Below are 23,013 nucleotides of genomic sequence, written 5' to 3' on the forward strand. Positions count from 1 at the left end.
TTATCTAATCAAGTGTGACAACAGGAAGAACCCACCTGTAAGTCCAATAGTATACAAAGTATTTTATAGCATATCTTAGCAGGGTCACAAACACCAGATCTGGGTTTGGCTTCTTTGCTACATTCAGGGTGTTAGAGATCTTAGAAAGGAAAGTTAATCTTTCTGGGTTTGGGGTTTGTTGTATTATTTTTTTTTCCCTGTTACCATTTTTTCAGAGTTAAAGTCTGCTCCATAGAAGCCGTCACAAAGGGCAAGGAGAAGCTGCTTTCAAACTGGAGCTTATCTCCAGGTTTTCACATTTCCCAGATATTTTACACATTCTCTTCATGATCTAATGACAATGGTATCTAGAATTTCATTATGAAAATTATTGGTTCTAGCTACTGACTAGAACATATTTATGCTGTGGTAAACCCTAAATGTCCTATACGTAGAATGGGGACCTTCAGCACCTTCCAGGAAACACGTCCTGAGAGTTAGGATAACCAACTTCAGTAAGGCAGCAGAACTTTGAGAAAAACATTGGTTGCTGGGAGTGTATACCAGGAAAAGTATTATTCTCATGATGGTCCTGATACTGTTTCCTCAGCATCCATTTTTGACTACCCAACTGAATGGGTTTGCATGCTGTCCCAGAACGGCAACTCTTATTCTTTAATGATAAACCTGGTAGTAATAGCAGTAATAGTAGTAGTATTAATAACCCAGATTGATTCTGTACGGGAGAAAAATGTATATAGATGCTTCATAAACTAAAATCAGTTTCTACACTATCCTGTAGACTGTTCTTCAGATTTAGTGTACTAAGAAAAGTCTTGTATGTGAGATGCCATTACTCAGACTGCTAATGGGCTGGTATTTTTTTCTATTGTCTTGTAATGAACACTGCAGAAGTTAACATATAAAACACCCATTAGTCTGAGGATCTCCCAAGAAAGTAATTGTAGTATAAATAAAGGAGGGTACCTAAAATGTCATTGGTATTCTAACATGAGTGTCCTTTGAATGTGTCTAGCCAGAGGAAAAAAGAAAGAAAGAGGTATTTGTCTGAGGTGGGAATCAGAATGACAGTGCCCATTGTTTCTAATAAACAATTACCCAAGGAAGCTCTAAAGAAAAACCACAACAATTAGATAACCTGAAAGCCAGAGACTTGTGAAGAAGATTCCAGTTCTCTGGCCTTGTAGGTGCCATGGAGGGCCACCCACAAGGATTTGTCTGCTTACCTTGTTAAACACTGCCTGGTTTCACCTGACATTATCTATGAGGCTGTAAAGTAGTCACACTTAAGTGCCTTTCAGGTGCACTTCAAATTCTTTTTCTTTTGAGATATTCTTCACTAACAGGATTTCACACTTTGAAAGGGAGGACTCTTTCAAAAGATGACACAACCTCTCAAAAACACAGCAAAAAAAAACGAAAAAAAAGGCAGAAACGTAGAGTTTTACTTTTAACTTTAGAGAACTGTTTTATTGCCTGACATGATTTCTTACTTTTGTATTGCTTAAATGCAATTTTTTCTTGTAATATATACTTATACAACAAATTATGTGGCAGGCTAAATGTGTTTGCAAGTGTCCTTGCATCCTTATCATTTGCATTTTGAACTGCCCATGTGGATTGTACACATATCATATGGCTTGTTGCCAAGGCATTCAGCTACAACACAAAATGTTTTCAAGTTCAAAGCTTGTATCATTGTTCACCTTACTCTTATTTTTTACCCTCACTTCTCTTATACCACTAGAAGATGTTTCCCTGGCATCAATAAAAGACTTAATAACTTGCTCACTTTTAAAATGTTGACTCCATAAATAATAAAAAAAAAAAAAAAAAGAAACCAAAAAGAGACCAATACATAAAGATAAAAGATGCCAGCTTTGTGCAGCTGCTATATTCAGCTATTTTTAAACAGTCAGTGTATGGGGATCCAAAAAGTTCAATTAACCCATCCATAGAGATATTACTGCTCTGTTAGCGACTTTGTCTCCCACCCCAGAGCACATCTGCAGACCCTGTTACCAGTACGGTTCCACACAGGCCTGAGGCTTCAACAAGAAGTCTCCAGCTGCAAGACCAGAGCCTTTGTGCCAGCAACCACTGACAGAATAAATATATATATATTTTAAAATATAGGTCAAGTTACCTGAGTATGCTCTACTTGCATATAGTATCAGTGGTCATCTTTCTTTTGTATGTTTGCTGGTATTAAATTATTCCCTTTCTTAGCAAAGCTTTTTAAAAATATATAAATATATAAATAAAACATGATAGAGCTGCTTTTCCCCTCTCAACATTCAGGTTTTCTCTCTTGAGTGGTAATTGGGAAGGGGGGAGTACAAATCTTGCTTTGAATTTCTTGATTGCATTTTCGTGCTTGTTGCTGAGGTTTTTATTTTCTTTATATTTGCACAGTAACAACAGAGATTGGGAATAAATTCTACTTGGAAAATACTTTTCAGATGCCCTGAAAGCGTCTATAAATAAGGCTTATGATTGAGTGGAACATAAGAGCAGAAGACAAATATCTCTGTGGGATCTAGAAATTCTCTGGGTTTTCTAATCCTCCTTACTTATTCAGCAGCATGGTCAGGACTTCATTGTGTGTCATAACCTATGGCACCTATGATGATTTACAAAGGTTAAGGATTACATCTGCATACTCTCCATTCTCTTGTGTAGCACACCTTTTTTCCTTTTTTATACTTCTACTCATTATTTTTCAAGAAGCACCTACCTCACAGGCATTTGTACTAACAACAGATTGTTGGACCCATATGGGCAGAAAGATTGCATTAGGATACCTGTTTCTTACTGAGTATATTGTATCTCACTTGAAATGGTGACATGGTACAAATACAAATCAATAAAACATGGTACACAACAGTTTGTGTTATGCTCTAAGAACAGATTGCTGTGGTGATTTTAGGCATGCAATCAAAAGACAAGTGCTGTCACTGGATAAAGCATGTTATGATTAGACTTCACTACTCAACCCCATCCAGATTCTGTCTTTTACTTTCAAGAATCCAAGCTATCCTACTAATTTGGGTTAAATTACTTGTATCGCAGAATGTCTTTTTGTCTTTTTAAAATAAATAAATAAAGCTTTAGCATGAGAAAAAGGTAGAAAGAAATCATTTTCCATTGAGTGAAAGTCTATATTTCAGGAAGATGGTCTTCAACCACTGTGTTTGTATTGCGTTTGAAATTTTGCTTGCATTTAACTCAATGTAAACGTCATATGTGTTTATCTAAAAGGAAAAGAGATTTTTCTAGAGCTACTCCAAACACAAGGAAATATTACTGAATATGTGTTGTAATAACCTTGCCCTTTTTACTTTTTAGTGAAGTGGAATGCTTTGGAAAATATTCTGTGAAGCACATGTTCAATTATATTGGTTTATGTGTCTTTTTAATGAATGTGTCAAGTTATGCATGAGCTCAAGCTATCATGCTGAATCAGAGCCTATGAATATGTTGGAAACAGAAGGCTTCCCTGAGATTCTGGAACTGACAGTTTAAATTACACAGGAAAAGGAAAGGAAAAATGCTGACAAATACATCAAAACAACTACAATGGAGGTTCTTTATTAAAAGCAGGAAAAGGGAAAATTGATGAGGAAGAGTGTATCCAAAAAGTGTAAAGTGTCTGCAAAAGAAAGCATTTGGCAGGAGAAAAATGGATTGGTTGCAGAAGAGAAATGCAGGAATTATTGGGCCAAAGCTATGCATATCATGAGAGAGACTTAAAGAAGAATCTGTGAAACTGTACTTCCTGCCTCCCTCCTGTCCTCCACTTTCCTTCCTTCCTCTCCTCTTCCTCATCCAGTGTTTATGAATATACCTCTGAAAAGAAATCTTGGTCCAGTTAAGCAAAATGGAGCTGTGGCACCAATTTCACCTGAAGCTTCTTGACTGCAACCCACCACTTGCCTGGCCAGGAGGAAGATGAGTTGACCATGATCAGACATTTAGGACACAACTCAGTGCCCAAACATAGGTGACTAGTGTTGCTTTTGCTACCTAAGGATTTACCACCTGGGCTGTGGTTGCCACTCCAGGAGTGCACTGGTCTCCCGCAGGACCTGCCAGGTCCATGTCACTGGCTTAGGTACCCCAGCATGACTCAGGGGCCTACAAGCCCATGACAAGGCATCCAAACTGCACCCTAAATTCACTCATCATGTATTTATCCAGAATATTTGAGCTATTGACAAGCATAGATTCAATGAATGGTCAAAAGCTGTATGTAGCAAATAATCATGCATTTGTGCTAAAAGGTCACCAGTAGGAAAATGTACAGCTAAAATGTTAATTTTTTTACCATGTCTACATAGTAAAATTTAGCAGATCTACATACAGTGGTCTATTCAGTATAATTTAATGCTACTTCAATGAATATTATACATGCTCTTTATGTCCTATATCTCCAATTTCAACTTAAATATCTCACAAGTGGAGAATGTCTCTCTTCACTAACCATGAGAAGATACTTAGAGCTGAGGACAATCACAGAAATTTTCAAGTTACCAGATTGTTTGGGTCAGTGTCAAATGTTAAACCAGGTTGTACAGACAGAGAGCTGTAATCCACACACTAGTGCGTTATTAAATTTCTGGAAAGTAATGAACTGGCACTGGAAGCGAAAAGGAAAAAAAGCAGTAATGTGGAATGGCCCCTTATTCAGGAAACTTTGAAAATGTGCAGCCATAATAGCTGTGGTGAAGTTCCTTTAAATGAGACCTTGGTATGCTGTGGAATAAAGTCAAAATAGGAGATTGTGGCATTCCAAGTCAGACTGAATAAATGCATACATTGGGCCAAATTGTGGTCTTATTCACAAGGGAACATTTTTTCCCCCTTTTCAATAAAAAAAAAAAAAAAAAAAAAAAAAAAAAAAAGGAGCTGAGAACACTTTAAGATACAGGGCACAAATGTGTAATTATTCTTGGCTAACATGGTAGCTGTTGATCATTTAATGAAACCATAATTACCATATAATGGCAGGGTATTTATATGACAGATTACTACATTATTACAGGGTAAGTGCGTGATTATTTCTGTCCTCAAAATCAGAATAAAAAACACATGGAAGTGGAAAAATAAGTTGAAAAAAGAGGGGGAAAAAAAATCTGAATTTCCCAATGCTACTCCCATATTGCTACTCCACCCCCACCTCAATCACACAGTGATGGCAATGGCCACCAGCATTCATGATGAAGCCAGATCTCCGCAGGAAACCCATGCCACAGTACAACAGATCATAAGGCTCTTTGCCAAATGGCTACAGCTCTAGGCTTCATTGTACTTATAGTTCAACTGTTTCAATAGCAGTTTGGTCACTGGTCTCTTGTCCTCAGAAGACACTATACTTCTGTTTGCACGGAGAGGTAGTATGTACAATGGGTGTAAGAGTTTGCACTGAGAGGTACTTAACTCTCACTTCTATGCCTTTAGGAGAGAACAGTGAACTAAGGTGTATTTCAGAGTAATATCAATTTTGTACTGGGTGGAGAAGCTGAATTCGGCACTGTTTGGTATGGTTTGATTTCAGTGAACACTACTGGTGTTCACCACTATGTGGAATTTTGACCATTTGGTAAGGATTGATTTAAATTGTAAGAAAATACTTAAATGATTCCTTGTATGGGAAAAAATGCATTGACAAGCTGTGAATTTACAAAGTTACAGAGAGAGTTTTATATGCTGAATACAGTCCATCTTGAGGTTTATGAACAAGACAGCAACTTTCCATGTGAGAGGCAAAATCAAATTGTAAACCCAGCTGACTCACTGATTACCCAAGTCCTACATGGATGGTAAAAGAGCTATGCAATCATCTGCTCCACCTGCAATTTGCCTCTGCATCTTCATAGTGACACTTCAGCTGTGTGGGAGAAGAAGGTTAGCACTCCCTGTTTTCAAAACACCCTTGCTGAGACAGTGTTCTAAGTTACCAGTTATTGTAAGTACACGAGTTTGGCCCTGAATAATAACTTCTGAATTTGGTGGAGTTCTTAACTTTGTTTTTTCCTAGATTTTTATCCAAGAAGCAGCATTGTTGTAGCTATTTTCAATCTTTAGTCATTTCTCTCCCTTTTCCTTCTTGAATTTCTTTGCAGGGAGAGAGAACAGACTTGGATAAAAGCCATGTGCTGTTATGTTTGCTTAGGATTTATCCTATATGTCTGTAAAAGAAATACAAGTTGCAAGAAAAAATAATCTGGAGGCACTAAGAAATCAATCTGTGTGTACTTACTTAGAAGGCAGCTATAATTGCAGTACCTTTGTAAAAAGGTCCCTTAATAAACTGGTTATTACTCTGAATGGTCAATGATTGCTCATAATTCACTGCTGCTAGGTTATTTCTCTCTGCAGAATAAAAAAATCTCTGGCCCTTAAAAGGGTAGTGCACCCATGATGCCGGTGGGAATTTGGTTATGTTAGAGCCTAACCCTCCTCTCTCTGAAGTCAAATGGGGCCCCAGCACACTCCCACAGGCAGCAGCATCCATTCATGAAAAGTAACAGGTAGGGACCTGACTATATGCATTGCTTGATAGAGTAATGATTTCTTTAAACTGTTTCATTGATATATTTTATTCAGTGTGGTGCCTTTTGTGAACTCCCCACCCTCCCCTACATTCACTGTAGATGAAAATGAATGAATGAAAGAGGTTTTATGAACTGAACCCTCTGATTCTGGTATGTCTTCATTAAAGGCTTATTCGGTCTCCACTGTGTTTTTAGAATTATAATTTGTTACTACATTGTCTGAATGCCAGTAAAGTAACCCCTGTAGATAAAATAGAAACTAAAGTCAATATTATGAAGCTCTAAATTCAGGAGATCGAAGTGTTAACATTTTTGCCTATTTAGTGTTCTTCATAAAGTTTATTATTATGAAGTTAAATGTAGTTAAATTGGAGTTATTTTAATGTTTTGCAGATTAAGTGTATTTATAAAATCTTTTCTTAGAAGGTGCCAGTTATAGTGGAAATCAACAAAAATTAAGACATTCAACACTAGAGTAGGAATAATACTATTATTCTTTTGGGGATAGTGATGTTTTGACTATTACTATTTTCATTAGTAATCAAAAGAGTTTTATCAAATTTATTTAAAAAAAAAAAAAAAAAAGAGTCTTGATCACTCAACAGGGTATCAGGAAACACTTGCCCTCTCACCTCCCCATTTTACCCCAGATATTAATTTTTAAAAAATCTTCAAGTAATTAGATGCTGTGTTACTCTGCAAATCCTTTATAGTCATTATAACATTGTTAGCAAGGACCCAATCCTTCTAGCACAGTAAAATTTCACTGACTTCAACATAACATAGTAGGTCTTGAAGCAAGACTCATAAGGAAGGGCTTTAAAATAAAGTTCAAAACAACTTGTAATTACTTCTTAGAAATGTGCCCTATTTTTCAGCTATTGTTTATATGTATTTTTCCTCTTTGATCCATTTCTAAGCAAAGGTCATAGATTAGTAATTTTATTTTCAGATTCTCCTGGAAAATAATCAGAGACTCTGGAAATTTTCTACCCAGCTAAAATAAGTCAATGTTCAGGGTTTCAAATTCTGGCAAACCAGCTTCTCCAAGGTCTCGTAAAAATTCTGGACTCTTATCTCCATATGCCTGGTAGTCTTTTTTTTTGTGATCTTAATTAAAACTGTCTGTCCTTTCTCTGTGACTTCAGGAGAATGGCAATGAGTCACAAGAGCTCTGAAAAGGCTAGAAGGAGAGAGGCTGAGGTTAGCAGCTCAGAATCACTTAATCTGCTATATTTCATCCACAGAAAAGTAGATTCACAGCACTGCCACCTGCCTCTTAATTCAGGCGACTTCAAAACAAGTCACCATGGCAGAAAGCTGTATCACAGATAGCATCAGGAGACAGAGGCAGTCCTGGGTTTGGATTGAACCACAAAGAGATGCAAAATAAAATAATTAACTTGATATGGAACATCATTACTCTTGTAATTTTTACTCTTCTCGTATCTATTAGATCTATATCTTGTATCTATAATCTATTAGAACTTCTCAGTAATAGGTTTTCAACAATTTCTGGGTAGAACATACTCTTTTTAAAAATACAAAAGTGTGTGGAATGTGACATGATGAATACATGAGGCACAAAAATGACACTGAAACCATTATTGAAGTGTTATTAAGGGGAGAAATACTTAACCTTCAAAACATAATTTAGAAAATTACTTCACTATGATGTTATTATATTCTGTAGCATTTGTGACTGCTCTTTATTTCTCACACCTTGATATCCATTCTCCAAACTTAATTGATTTCCTGTCTTTTTTTTGAGTAATCTTCAGTTTTGAGGCCTTTTTTGCCAGTTAGAGGAAGCTTGCTTAAGAGGTGGGTCACTTCCCCAGCTCCTAGAGCCCCAGTCTCCTCCCCTTCTAAAATGAGAGAGAATTTCAGCAACAAATTGATCTGATGTTAGAACAGGAGGTGCTGGAAAATAAAATCTTAATGAAAGCCTTAATAAACTAATCGCATTCCTGAGGATCTGTATTCATAATCTGATGCTCAGGAAAGCAAAAATTAGTGTTTGACATGGTCCTTGGAAATGCAGTTCCTGATGAGGCAATCAGTTATGTAAAACTAAGCAAACGTTCATGTGCTCTGGTCCCATCATTCTCAGACTGAGTATCATCACTGTCTTTGGCCCCAAAATTTGGGGGAAAAGTTGAATGTCATGTGAGAATGATGCCATACGTCTGCAGCATCAACATGCTGGCTGCCTCCAGAGACTTGATGACCCCAGCACTCACTGGAGTTCAGAAAACCAAGTATCTCTGAAGATCTGGATCTTAGGTAATATCACTTTTTTTATTTTCAAAAAAAGTTGGGTACTTAAAACTATTAGAGGACCTGGATCTAAGCTCTGCACAGGGTCATGCTTTTCAAGTAGAATAAGGTTTGCTGATTAGACTGGATCTCTGTCAAACTGTGCAGTGCTGCCCTAATAAAGCAAAACATATATCTACCATGAAACAAATACTCTGAAATGAATAAATGCATTCCTGGTATAATTCTTCTGAAATCAGCACAAGAAATTACATTAGAAGCATCCTTCTTAGGAAAAATATTTTCTTTTTAATAAATATTTCTTCAGCATATAGTAATCTTAAAAGGTTCTCTTTTATCAAATTTATTTTGATTTCATGAAAACAGGTGCAACTATTAATATAAGCAGGCTTATCAGTTCAATTTCCTATTGAATATTCTTTTTGTTAGTATTCTTTATTTCTTTTTAGTTTCCTGCTTTATCATTCAGAAGGTTTGCACTGTATTCCTGTACATATTTGGTTTGGTGCCCAGAAATGTATTATTTTAACAGGGCTAGTTCATTAAAAGTTATTACTTTACAGCGGTTCTACCATGCATACATAATTATACATATGCCCTTCTACAATGAACAGTGTGGTAAAGTTACCATAAAGAAATTTTGCTTTTTAGGGTTTATCATGTCTGCTGTTTCAAGTCACATTGATTTGACTAATCTCAGCATCTAACTTTCTTCAATTATTTTTTTAAAAGGTATTAAACTGTCACAATGCAATTTTCTTTCTTTCTTGAGTAATATTAGTCCTTCAGAAACTTCTGGGACTTGAATTGTCCTCCCTTTGTGCTGTCCAAGGAAGAACGAAAGCATAGCTGCTAACACACAGACCTTGCCTCAGCCAAAGCCAGTAAGCCAGTTTTCAGTGACCTGCATAAGGATTGACTCTGATGCTCTCTCAAAATCTTTTTCAATTACTATATTTTTCAGTAGCTTCATGTTGCTCTATGAAGAGAGTAATACCTCCAGATATACAAAATATTTCTTTCTTAATTTTTTTTTTAAGACTTTGAGAAAGGTTTTAACGATCAATTTTATGACAAGAATCTAAGTGAATTTGTAAGATAAACAAGTAAGTAAAAAGAATGACATTTCCTTGCAACTATCTGTTTCTATGAAGCTGCACCAGAAGGCCACATAAGGGTAGAAAAAATTCTGCACAACCTTTGCTGAGAGTTGGCAGTAAAAGACTGACTATCAGTGTGAGCAGTGTTACAGAGCATTGTGCTGGTGTAGTTGGTCAGGAGCCAACATTTCCAAGCTGACCTGAAAAGCACGTTATATGCTAGTGCAACTTTAAAGTTACATAAATGTCTTCTGTACTGAGATACCTGATTTGCTTCCTGCAGCTGCGGAATGAATGAACAAAATCATCTGTTACACTTGAAGGAGACAGGACATTTAGCATTTTGCTGCTTTATTCTCATCATTGCCCACCTGGAGTTTTGGAGGATGGGTTTGAGACTACTTAAAGTAATCTACTTTGGCTTAGATTTTTTTTTTTTTTTTTTTTTTTTAGTACTATACTGACAGGGCTGCACATACTTTATCTTTTGTTACCCTATATACCCCACCTAAGTTGGCTATGTCCTTTGTCTGAGTGTTGATGGGACACCAAGTAATACTTTCACTCCAGGGGTTCCACAATTACAGAATTATTCTGACCTGCAAAGACACTTGTGAATATAAAGAATTAAGCATTCAATGAAACTTGGAACTGCTGTACTTATACTTTAAAATTGAAATTGTTTACAGAATCATTTTTAATCAATGGGAAATGGATCTAGAGCACAGAGAGCATTTTAGAGTTGTGGGGAAAAAAGAAAAAGAGAAAAAAAAATTTATATACCTCTACACAGCCAGTTCATGTTTGTGTATATTTGTCCATTGACATTGTTTTCTACTGTCATGTGACTATAAAGTGGTGTTTGGGGAATGACAGCATCCATGAAATGGTAAAGCAAAGGAAGTCTCTCACTCTCAATTCATACAAAACATATTAGGATGTAGTCGTGCATCTGTTGGTTTTACACTAGTTCCTCTAAACCTTTCAGAAGTTAATAGTGATTAAGTTTAAAAAAATGTTGAAGAGTGCTTTTCCTGATTATAAGTAGCTAAATTTATTCTCCATTAGTCAAATGTTGCAAACCCTGTAAATGTTCATTAAAGTTAAGGTATTCTTGCTCTAATGGCAGAAGGCTTGTTTCTTTCGTTTTGGCAGAGAAAGGCAGTGAATGTGTTCTTTACAATCGCTACCCTTTGCATGAGACATCAGCTTCCTTCAGCCTGATTCTCGTGGCTATCTAGTAAAAGCAAGAGCTTGAGGCATTTTTCAAAGAGTATAGGATATGTGATATCTTGACTAACATTTCTCTCTTGAAAACACACTGTAGTATGATGTGAGCTGTGCTGTTAAATGGTATTGTACAATTATCCTAAAAGCCTAGCTGCAACATTTTTACAGCCATTCCACCAGTCTCTGTGATAGTACTGTTGATTTTTTTTAATACGCTGTGTGAAAGTGATGATACACAAATCTTCTACTTAATAGTGTCTTTTTTTTTTTTTTTTCTCCACAAGATGAGGCTGTATTGAATGCAATTGCGCTGTGTGGGGTTAACTTTCTGTAGCCTGTTCCCTTTAACTTTAATGGCTTGAAATCAAAAATTAATTTCCACAACTTCAATGAGACTCAGTCCTGAAAATGTTGGCCCATTGATTTAATGAAACACTATTAAAAATTATTCTCTATTCACTTTCATACTAATTCTTAATAGTATCAGACCACTGATTCCACTATCATACTTTCGAGACCAAATGTTCAAACACTTCATAAAGACAAGAACAAACCTCAATATATTTAAGTGAAGACTTGTTTCTCGTGAATGTAGTTTCTTGACTCCAGATAAGCAGTACTGAATATTATTTCATATGAAAGAAAGAAGTATTTTTCAGGCTTTTTTTTCTAGTACCCTTTTATAAACTCTTTTGGGGGGAGTGTGGAAAAGATGAAAAATCCAGAATGACATTTTTAGTAACAAATGGATCAGCACTTCTCCTTGTCCTTCATGCAAGTAAAAGTCCAATATGATATACTCAAAATACTTATTTATGTTTGGTGGGGTTTTTTTTTGGTTTTTTGTTTTTTTTTTTTTGGTGATGCTTTGTTATGTGTGGTGTGGTGTTGGGGATTTTTTGTTTTGATTTTAGAGGGCAGGGAGTGGAGGAGGGGTTTGTCTGGTCAGTTTTGTTTGGAAGAATTCTGTAGTTTCCTAAAAAAATAAACTAAAAAATTAAACTGATAATGGATATAATCGGGGGGAGATGAGCATTTTTGCTTTTGCTTGTTTGAAATAGACTACAACTCAGTTATTACTCAAATTTATGACTGAATAAGGTGTGGTGCAGTTCCAACCACTACGCTGTACTAGAATGCTCTTCTTGGTCTCCCAGATGGAAAGTATAATCTGAATCGTTTTTTTTTTTTTTTTTTTTTTTTTGTCTTCCACCCATCCAGATCTCAGGTTTGGTATCCATTCGAGACATACACATGCCCTCTGATATTTATGTATTAAAATTTGCCTTGTTTGAACTCTTCAGATTTTGTCATTCCTTTAGGTTTTTTTGTTACAACCACTGATTTAACTTGAAATCTATTCCTCTACATGCAAGACAATTTTGCCATTTTCCTTCAGAAGCCAGACAATTTATAGATGAGCTCAGACCAAATAAATCAGGCAAGATGTATTTATAGGTCTAATATACCATATATATTAATATATATTTTTAATCACCATCATACTGTCACTCGTCAGAAATAATTAGCTGTGAGCAGGGCACACACATCTGCTATCCAAGCAGATACTATTGCTGGTATCCAGGCTAGGACACTTCAGAACAGACAGTGTTTAGAGTCAGTCACTGCATTCCACTTGTGTCCATTAGCGATGAGGTGAGCCTTCTTCGTTTCCCTGCACTAATTCACCTGAATGACTGTGTAACTATAATTATCTTTAGACTGAGCAATTTCTCCACAAGAGGACATTTACAGTAATTCTGAACAAAGAAATATAGATTCACACTCACATTAACTTTAGTACTTATTGGTAGAAAAAGGCATTGACGCATCTTCTGCTCCACAGCCTCTTTTCTCACTGCGTGAAGCCTTGGGAAATCCTCAGTTTTGCTTTCCAAACATGGACTGTGTCTCAGACAGTGGTCTCTATTTTGGGGTGACTAGATTTCTGAATATTCATGTATGAAAACCAGTGGTTTAACTTTCAAAGATACTGTTTGCCCCTGCCCCGCCCTGACTCTAAGCAAAGTTAATGAGAATTAAATTCTAGTTTCTCTATATGATAGTGAGGATTCAACCCTAGAACTCTTTTGAAAGGTTAGTATTAATTTTATATTCCTGCAGCATCATAACTGAATCTAATAATAAATCACTAGGTATCTGCTTGCAAAATACGTTATTTTTTAGATTATGGGATAAGGTGTGTATGTTAAAATGTTCAATATCAAAATTCAGTCCATACCTGAAGAAATATTGTTTGGTAACTATAAAGGTACATTCAGGTTAACATGTTTTGGATGTATATGGTATGTTTGGCTTTTTGTTGGGGTTTTTTGTTTGGTTGGTTGTTTTTGGCTTGGTTTTGTTTTGTTGGTTTTTTTTTTTTTTTTCCCTAAATGCTTGTTTTCCCTGAAGACTATATTAAGGGATATTCTTTCAGTTGGTAAAGATCTTCCTAACTAACAGTGAAGACAGTAGGTATTTAAACTCTATAAAATAATTAATTTAACTCAAGCTGTGTGTGTTCTCCTAACCAAGCAGCACCATATGAATGTATGTACACAGTCTATTACAGATATCAGGACTTATAAGTAGAAGGAAGACAGTATGATCAAGCATCATCTCTTGTAACAATAGGTTTGAAGCTTGCAGTCTCTCAAAAGTCAAATTATTTCTGCATTATTCCCACTCATGGACTCTTCTTCACCTAAAAAGCAAATGCAAAATAGTAATATTAGTGGAAATAGCAAGGACCCATAATAAGAATATTCTGAAAGCTAAGAATACTACTGCTATTTAAACTGAATATTTCTTCTTCCTATCTTCAAATACGCAAACTTTGAAGTATTATTAATGTACACCATTACACCAAAAGTGTAAGATGTACAATGAGTTCAAGAAAAATCTTAACCTTGTTTTTTTTCCACTTCAGGTGTCTGATATATCAGCTTTACTCATTTTATTAATTCAAGATTATTTTGCATATAATATTTTCTTTATTATGCAGATCTTCACCCCTTGTACTTCTCTGTAAGCTGACAACAGTTGAGTAAAACTGATTAAAATCAAAAGTTCAGCTTCAGAGAGAGTAATAGATTATAGTATATTCTAGATAAACCTAGTCGCTGTACTTGGTTGGGATATAGTGAAAGACTGGATACACAGAAAAGCTGTTATTGAATTGATGGCATAGAAAATACCATGGACTGTTAATAACATTCTTCAAGACAAAATGATAACTTTTTAATGCATTCAGTGATTGTATCTGAATATTGGAAGAATTACTGCTATAAGATCTGGATATCCCTTAAAAGATTAAAAATTACTTACACTTGTATGATAGTTTTTATCTGCATTTGGTTTAATTATTTTCGGAAGAAATATTGATTCAGTCCAGTTAAAGGCAGTAATTTTTCCTCTTAGTTTTTTAGTGATGAAACCTCCCATGATGCTACAGTATGAAACAAAAACATTTTTCCAGAAAATTGTTGCAGAAATCGAGAAGCTGAGGAGATGAATAGCGATTACTACAAGTCGCAACTAAAAATAAACTGTCATTGCGCAGAGGTTGTTGCTGTTGTTATAACATCTACTTGCATGAACTCTCTGATATTTCTTCTTGTTCCAGACTGAAAAGGCCAAATCTATATTAAATGAAATATGCTTGAAAATCTGTAGGAGGTTTTCTCTAGAATAAAGGACCCATGTCAAAAGAAATGATAGTCTGGCAGGAGGAGTTCCCTTACTTTTTCTTCTGTATGATGTATGGAGAAGAAAAAGTGACACTCTTAGCAAGTAGTAACTTTCACTAACCAGTCCTATCAAGGAACTAGTAAAAGAAACAATCTTTTTCTTTTTTTTTTTTTTTTTAAGCATGTGCAAATAAAGCAAATGCAGTCATTACTGGTTGTCAAGCTTTTCAAGATGAATGAGTATCCATCTAGGGCCAAAAAAAAAAAAAAAAAGGTATGATAAAGTCTCTAATGAATTTTGAACTAAGAGAAGATGTAATTTTCTTCCTATACATATCCCTATATACTCAAAATGTACGTATTATATATCCAAATGTATGTTGCCTCAAATGTATAATCAAGAGAATAATGGCAACATTTCATATTTAAAACTAACATATTGATGACCAGGCAATTGTGTTATATGTTTCCTTCAGAGTCCTAAAGTTGTCCTTCCAATATGTTGCCAATACCTACTGGTGAGTCTCAAAAGTCTCAAAGACATTTTCTATGTTGTCCACTCGCATATAAAAATGACATAATGTGATCCATCAGCAGTGAAAAGAGAATGTTAGGTAGCCTTTTTGAGTAACTTCCAGTGAATGAAGTAAAGCATTCAACTTTATCTAGACAGAAACTACAGTCCAGACCACTTTCTGATAATGAAAATACTTCGAAGTGGTGAGAAGACTTACAGCCAAAGAACAAAAAAGAAACTCACTCAGAGTTCAGCATATTTCAAATTTGATGCCATTTATGACCAGTCTGTGGGCTACCCTATCTGTGAAAAGGAAAATTAATATAAAGGTCTAGCAGAGAACTAAAAAGATCTCAGATTATTTTCTGATTTTGTAGAAATTAAACTCCCCAAGCAAGGAATTCTGAAGAGTGAAAAGTGAGGACACTTTGTTGAGTGCTGCATGTCACATTTGTTAGTTTTTCTCAGTGGTTAGCAATGGTTAGTATGAATAGCAATGATGGAAGTGCAAGTAAGGTGGATGGAGGTCTAACTCTGAAGTGAACAAAGCTACCTCTTTAAGGTTTCTGATAAACTAAATATGAATACTAAAAAGGTTGGTTTGTTTTTTAACCCAAGAGAAGTTTGAAATTGAAAGAGCAAGATTTGAGACGGGTTTAAACTTTGAAGGCCTCCTATGAATATGCTCAATACTTTAATTTCTTGATTAAGAAAAAAAGGAAGGAAAGAATTCAGACAATCAGCTTCTTAATGGTGAGAACTGAAGCTGCAGAATAATAAATAGTTGTAAATAAGAATGGTACTATGTTAGAGATGCCTGTGCCTGGACAAGGAGGCATTTTCAGACAGGACAGTCTGCATTCAAGTCTTTGACACATATATTTCTTTACAAGTTTTGATTATTTTTGGAAAAACACTAAGACCATAGATCAAAGTGTTTATTTCTCTTACGTATGCTTGAAGTTTCAGAAACTGTTAGCAGAGCCCCAGATCTACATGACTGCCTACCTGGGACCATGCTACGCAGGAACATGATGCATTGTCTTCTTCAGTGAGTTGAAAAATAATGCTGCTGTTACAAATCAGAAAAAAAAAAACAACCAATCAACCAAACAAAAAAAACCCCGCAACTGTGGAGAAGCATGGCTTTAAGGACCTAGCAGAGCTTTAAACTGCACTGGATGCTTAGAACCTCTGCTGCTGAGGGACCCCAGCACTCACTTATATGCTGTTGGTTTTGGTGCCGATTGGGACTTACAACCTGGGTGGTAAGTAAGGAAACACAGGTATGAGTAGTCTTGTGAATATTCTTGTTTCATGTTCGCTGCTGTATGACTCAGCAGAGCACTGATGGTAGCTACCGAAGAAGAAAGGATATATTGGACTGTACTAGGCTTCTCTGAAAGAGTGAAAGCTCAATGCTTTTTTGCTGTATGTACAATTAACTTGGATTCATTCATGAAAATAAAGAATTAGGAGAAAAAGAGCATGTTAGGTTTCTGTTTCTTCTGAGTTAGGAGGGAATGACTAGTGAGGGAAAGGATAAGAATCCTCCTCTAAGCAGAGACAAAAACCTTGAGCTGCTTATTGATACTATCTTTCCAGGACACACCAACAGCTGCTTCCACAAATTATTTTGGTTTAGGAACACTGAGAGAGGCTAAAGATAAATGTAAATAAATAAATAAAATGAAAAAGTGGGTTGACTAGCCCCATGTCCTTTAAAAGTTTCACTTATCTTATGGATGAGCAGGACCAAAAATCTGAATGTGGTGAGAACACAGGATAATATGCTGGTATCTCTTAGAAGCCCTGGAGATAAAAAGCATCTACATGATTCAGTTTTCTGCTTTCTTGAATTAAGCTTCTTATCAGGCTGTGTGGTATGAATCAGGTTTTTGTGGAGGTTGAAGCAGCACGATTTAGTTGTGGTCTCCATGACCCCAATTTGATGCCAACAAAGTAGCAGATTACTCTACTTTGCAGGCATAACACCGGCCTCGATGAGAAGGGAAATGGATACACAGGTGCTAAAACTGCCTGAAGGAACATTACAGGTTACACACTCTCTGCAGAAGTGGGTAGAGTCTGGAGAAACTAGCTGGCTGCCCCTTGATCTTCTGCTGGAGCTGCTAGAAAATTTGTGGGGGTTCACCACTGCAGGAAACCTCTGGTGCTAAGAGATAACACATTCACTAAAATGTGGGGCCACAGCAAAGTATGCAACACGAGAGAAATTGACTTTAATACTGATGTTCCAGCCTTGGAAAATTAGCCGTCCTTTGTTATTACACAGTAGGCCAGAGGTGCTCCTTTGCTTGCACGTGGAGAGTGAATTGGGCTAGCTGATGGTAGAGAAAACCCGATCCTCCGTCCTGAGGCAACTTCAGTGGTCAAACCTGAGCCTAGGTACGTACCTCTGGGCATGTGAGCAATGTATCGGCATTTCTCTGCTGTGGACTCGCCATCCTCATACGGCTCTCAGCTGCCAGTACCAATGAGCGAGATCCTAAGATTAGCCTCAAACCTTGGCTGCTTTTTCCCAGCGGCAGCGCAGTGTGCTAATCGCTGAGCCATTGGGATAGCCCTGTAGGGCATTCTTCTAATAGTTTTTCTAGTTCTTCCACTGATGTCCTTATACATCTTTTATGATTTCGATAGTGATGCTACTTTCCCCAGGCACTTTCCTTCTATCTTACTCTCTGCTTGCTTTTCTTCTGAATACAGGGGGGAGGGGGGCTACCTTAATCTTGCCCTTCATTCCCAGTGCAACCTTTCAGAAAAGGCATTTCCCTCATCTGCTCTTCCAGCCCCGAGTACATGTCAAAGAATTGTGAAGATGGAAAATATTTGAGTACTTCCTATTTAAGTTTTGATGGTCTTTTTCCTGACTTCATGTTCTATTTAGAGGTTTTTCTTCTAAACAGATGAACAGCCAGTTCTTTTGGATTTAAAATTAAACTCCAAATATTTTCTTTAAACTGCTCTCATTGCTTTTACAAAGGAATGAAAACAAAATGCAGCATGTGACATCATTTGAAGGAGAAAATTATGTTATCTTATATAGTTCTAGAAAGAAACTGTATTTTTTTAACTGCAGCTCTTCTCTAATGTGCACTGTTGATAAATAGTAAAAAGGAATTCTTTCCTAACTATATATTTCTCTCACATTATACATATATAAATTCCTTTGAGAATAACTTTAGCAATATAACTTGAGATGGGAGATAGCTGATATATATGAGGTATTAATATGAAAAATATTTTCACTGCATGTATGTTATAAAACTCTTGGAATATAACAGGCAACAAAAGTATAGGTCGGTTAAAGAGTTTCCTTATCCCTCTTCTGCCCCTAATTTTTTTCCTCCAGTTCCATCTTCTGTTGTTTTCTTCTCTGTTATTTTCATTTCCCTTCTCATCTTCCATTCACTATTATGCAGGGCACCTTTTAAGGAGCTTCTTTTGCTTCACACTGACAATACCTATTGGTAGCAGCGACTAAAGCAACAGTCAGTGGACACTTGTAGAGATGGCGAGTTGTAAAATAATAAATCGAATATTTAATACTTAGGCAGAAGATGTGGACTTTATCTACACTTAATGGGTGGGGAGGCTGATTACTCATTCATAGCTACGGCACTTGTGAATGATGAGGTCACCCCTATCTCAGGAAGATAAATGCCATATCCTGTTATGACATATTCCTTTTATATAAAATTAGTTCAATTTTCTCACTAGTGAGGAATCAGGATAACTTAAAAAAAAATCACTTCAAGATAAAGGCATTTTTCTACTGTAATTCATTATATATCCTATTTTCATTTTATTTTATTTCTGTTCTGTTTTGTTCTATCTTATCCTGTTCTACGTATAGTATTTTCTCTCTACCTAAATGATATCTGACTAAAGTGAAGCAAAAATTTGATGATACAATGAAGCTTTGTAGCATTCTCTCTCATACCTGTCACAGGCTCCTTCCAACAGCAGATAATGAAAATTCAAAGTCAAACCATTTAACTTTAAGTAAATGGAAATGAATTTCCAGAGAAGAGATATTTTTTCACCTGTGAAAGAAAGGAACAGTAGTACACTGACAATGCGAATAAAGATATAATATATAATTGTGATAGAGAGGTATATGTAAAGCATAAATATTAAATGTTATTATATTACACACTGTCATGTGGTTTTAATTTTTATCTTTACTATGTTTTTGCCTGAGAGAGGAAGGTCTACAGTACATTTTTAGAAACAGCAGTACTCTATTAGAAGATTTCTTAGCTTAATCAATACTGAAGCAACTTACAGAATATCTTACAATAGTATATTGTATTGAGATAAAAACTATGTCACTCAGACACCAGAACCTGTCAATAATGTGAGCAAAATGAGAAATAAACTAAATTAAAAATATTGGGCTTGATTCTCATCTCATTTACATTAGCATACTGCACTGAATTAATTTAAATCCACCATGATATGTTGTAGCACTGGTGAAATATGTGGCGAACTGGGTCCGTGCTATTTAATATGGCACAAAGTATAACCCTGATGATGGATATTTTCATCGGTGTATAACATAAGTCTCAGAAATTCTTACTGGATTTTACCATCATGATTAATTTGGGGAAAAAAGATGCAATCAATCAAAATGGACTTTTCAGACATGAGATAATTTTTTTTTATTTGATATCTTTTAAGGGCTATGAGAAAGAAAATGCTTCTGTATTCTGTAGACATTCACAAATTTACCTTTGAATCCTGGTTGTCTCATAACACACAAAACTATTTGTCAGTAGTTCCACTGATTCACTGGGACTACTTGTACAAGCAAAGTTATCAAGGCTGACTTTTCAGTTACATTAACACTTAAATTAAGATATTAATCAATAGTCGTAAAAGATCTTATTAAATATCAAGAGATCCTGGTTCTGCCTACATGGATGAAAAGTGGTGACTTTCGGGACTAAGCTGAAGCAAGCTTGGCTAAAGGCAGGCTCTCTGTCCTGGCTGTCCCTTTGAAACATGAAAATCTGCTTAGAGTTGCCACTGTAGAACAGAGAGTGACAATCAATGGATGGGGACTTCGACATGATTACATCCACTCTACTGCCTGGCCATACATTGACAGACAAAACTACTGTAATGGAGTGATCATTTGGAAAATGGCTACTGCCCACATTTAAATTCCTTTCAGTGTTATTCCATAGCCAATTAGAGTGGTAGCCCAGCCTATATTCATGCCAGTCTTGTTCTATATTGTAAGAAAAAGGAAAGGAGCAGCTCAGAAGTCTTTAATTATTCCTCCAGCCATTTATTGACCTGCTCTCTAAAGGCCATATACGGGCCTTCATCTGCATGCAAAATTCCTATTGACATCACTGGGAGGGCCACAGACAGATGGAGGGTACTTTGTAAACCTTACATGTTAAATATGTTGTAAAAGAAAGGCGCAGAATTTGCAGTCATTTAAAAAAGTGAGCAGCTTTATCTAATATTGCTCTTGAAACATGGAGTTTGAATAACATTTTTCCTAGCAATAACATCCCCCCTCTTCTCCACAAGCTAACCTACACGTTTCTGTAAAGTCTTCATATTTAACACTCAAACAATTGATGTCCCTATAGTATAAACAGGATAGATAATGAATATAAGTGGGATAGAAAATTAATCCTACTTGCGAGGAAAGAGAGTCATAATTCACTTAGGCTTCTCAGCTCTTACGTTACGAGGTCTTCAGCTAACTCATGGGATCCATTCCACATCCCACAGATGCTCATTATGAATTCTTTTATGTGCAACATGTGGGGACTAACCAGTTTCATATCTCCTGGTATTAGCTGCAATCCAAAGCATTTTGTATTAAAACGGAATGCAAACACAGATGCTATTTAATACAAAGGATTTGAATGCAGTCTCTGTTTTAACATAAAGTTGGTGTGTCTTAATTTGGTTTGGAACAGCAACGGAAAGAAAAGTCAAGATAAGAGGATATTGTTAGATTAGGAGCCAAGCTACGATTCCAAGAGGCACAAAGTTGCATGGGAAAAGGGGAGACTGGCCCAGGTGACAGCTTTGATTTATGGAAGCAAAGGTTACAATGCCTTTGGAGCGATGGGGCAGCCTGGGACATCTGGTCCCTTCAGAGATACTGCCGTAGCCTTTCCAACACCAGGCGTATTCTGGAGTGCAACCTGTACTCTGTCCCACGCAACTCCTCCCGGTGGGACCCTCGGTTTCCTCAGAAGCGAGTCACCAGTGGAGCTGCTGGCGGTGTAAGGTGCACTACCACTGGGCGTTACTTTCTCCTCTAGCTGTCCGCTCACTGGGCTGGCCAAGACTCCGCTGCCCCCCCCCCCCCCCCCCCCCGCACGCACGGTACTTTCAGCTCGAGCAACCGGCAGCTTGGAGCTACAGGTTTCGGCGTCACCCCAGAAGCGGGGAGATTTGGTGGGACCCCGCTAGGGGTGGGGTGTGTCCATTTTTCTCCCGTTCCCCTGCTGCCCCTGCCCCCGCACGCCGCTCTTCCCCCCTCCTCCCTCCCTCCCCCCACCCCCCGCCCTCCCGGACGGGCTCCTCACCCCCTCGTCTCCCGCGGCGGCTGCGGGGAGGGGGGGGCCGGGGAGCGCAGCCCCGCCAGGCTCCTGTGGCCCGCAGGGGTCTTGCAGCCGCCCCCCACCCGCAGCAAGAGCCCCCGGGGGCGAGAGGCGGAGGCGGGGGGGGGGGGGGGGGGGGGGGGGGGGGGAGAGCGTCCCGCCGCCGACCCGCGCTCCCCGCCCAACTTCCCGCGCTTCCCTCCCGGCGCCCGCCCCCGCGCAGCGCCGCGGCCGGGCGCACTCGGCGGCGGGGGGCCCCGGCCCCGGCCCCGGCCCCGGCCCCGGCCCCGGCCCCGGCGGGCTGGCGGGGCGAGCCCTTGGCGGAGGGCACACCGCGCGGAGCGCAGGGCGGAGCGGGGCTGCGCGCAGCCCCGGGGTGGCACAAAGGAGCCGCGGAGGCTGCGGCCGCGCGTCCCGCCGGGGCCGCGCCGCCCGCCGCGCCGCTGCTGCCGCCGTGCGCGCCGCGCCCTGGGGGGAGCCCGGCCGGGGGCTTTTGCTCGGCTCCCGGCGGTATAATTGGTATGTTGGAGCAGCCGCAGGGATCAGTGCGTGCACACACACCACACACCTTACAAGTTTGACTAGCAATAACATTGCTGCACACTAGGAGGGGAGGAGAGTCAGCTCCCTATAATAGGGGAGAAACTCTGCCATTGCACAAAAGCGGCGCATTTCCTCGCTTGTGAAAACCGTCCCTTCATAGAGAGAAAGAAAAAGGGGGGTGGGGGTGGGAAGCAAAAGCAAAAGCAAGTTACCAAGAGCAAGAACTTGTGCTGCAACAATCCACCACTCTTCCTCTTCTCCTCAGGACTTTGGGAGCAGGGATATTCCTCCCCCCTCCCCCCCCGCGCAGTTGGCGCTAGCCCAGACTGTGGTCAGCCGCCTTTATTATTACTTCATTGAGACAGAGAAATCCTCTAAGACTTGCGTTTTGGGTGGAGGGTGGGGGGTGGAGGGACGAGAAGGAGGAGGGAAAAAAGGCAACATTTGCTGCTCATCATTTTCACTGCACCGCTAAAGTAATTGCGCCCCCCTCTC

The 23,013-nt window shown here is 38.2% G+C and overlaps 1 long non-coding RNA gene across 1 annotated transcript; it reads right to left on the minus strand.

Annotated features, from left to right (window-relative positions):
• Positions 1-11,414: 11,414 nt before the first annotated feature.
• LOC116965744 lies at positions 11,415-22,855 on the minus strand. Its single transcript, XR_006165155.1, has 3 exons — positions 22,731-22,855; positions 16,385-19,443; positions 11,415-13,874 (listed from the first exon to the last, which is right to left on the minus strand). It is a non-coding gene; the product is annotated as an uncharacterized LOC116965744 (long non-coding RNA).
• Positions 22,856-23,013: the final 158 nt, after the last annotated feature.

This window comes from Tyto alba, unplaced genomic scaffold (genome assembly GCF_018691265.1).
Source record: "Tyto alba isolate M040663 unplaced genomic scaffold, T.alba_DEE_v4.0 Super-Scaffold_18, whole genome shotgun sequence".
NCBI lineage: Eukaryota > Metazoa > Chordata > Aves > Strigiformes > Tytonidae > Tyto > Tyto alba.